This window comes from Anopheles stephensi, chromosome 2, assembly GCF_013141755.1.
Source record: "Anopheles stephensi strain Indian chromosome 2, UCI_ANSTEP_V1.0, whole genome shotgun sequence".
Taxonomy (NCBI): domain Eukaryota; kingdom Metazoa; phylum Arthropoda; class Insecta; order Diptera; family Culicidae; genus Anopheles; species Anopheles stephensi.
The window spans coordinates 69,415,269-69,416,099 of record NC_050202.1 but is presented as its reverse complement, the minus strand read 5'-3'; positions in this window follow the sequence as shown (position 1 = coordinate 69,416,099).

Here is an 831-nt window from a genome sequence, read left to right as displayed (position 1 = left end):
AAGCGTCCAACTGTATATATAAAAAAGCGACGTTCGCTGTCAAACTTCGGCAATCGTCGGCCAACTTCGGGCTGGTATAAACAACGGTACTGCGATGGCGTGGCGCGCATCAGCGTTATTGCAGTTTAAAAGTGCAATAATGGACGGTAAAGGCACGTTGCCATAAGCGTGGATGATCGCTTGCATTGCGGGCATTATTTTATTATTTGAGGCTAAGAAATAAAACAATATTAGTATGAAAAAGGAGGCAGATCCAATAAAATAATATAAAAATGCATATACACAAATATTATGGCACACTGCACGTGAATCAGGCATTAAGGATTTAAAATTAATTTAGCTGTAAATACATTTTTAAGATTTCTCAATATGTTCCGTAAACATTATTTGTACTTAGAATCCACCACTAAAACAAGGCTTTTAAAACTTATTTTTACAATCTCATCGAATTCTGAATTCTGTAAGAAAACACTCGATATGCGATCGATGGGCAGTCGCATGGGGTTTCTTTATTGTGCAAGGAGCATTATCTGCCAAGGGATTTTATCTTACAAAACACCTCTATATTTAATTGAACTTTACGTCCTGGCCCTTAAAAGGGATCATGTCAACCAAGGGACCTTTTTGTGTCAAGAAACCTCATAACCATGAGCCTTCCAAGTAGTTGACGCCTCTTCCACCAAGGGACGTAGGCTTCCAAAAGTCTCCACAGGTGAAAAGGTTCAGTGATCTTATCCTTATCTTTAAACGACCTTATCGTCGATATGATCTCTTTGTCCAAGGTAGCTTGGCTACCAAAAGGACTCGGCGTCCAGGCCTCGTATGCCAAGA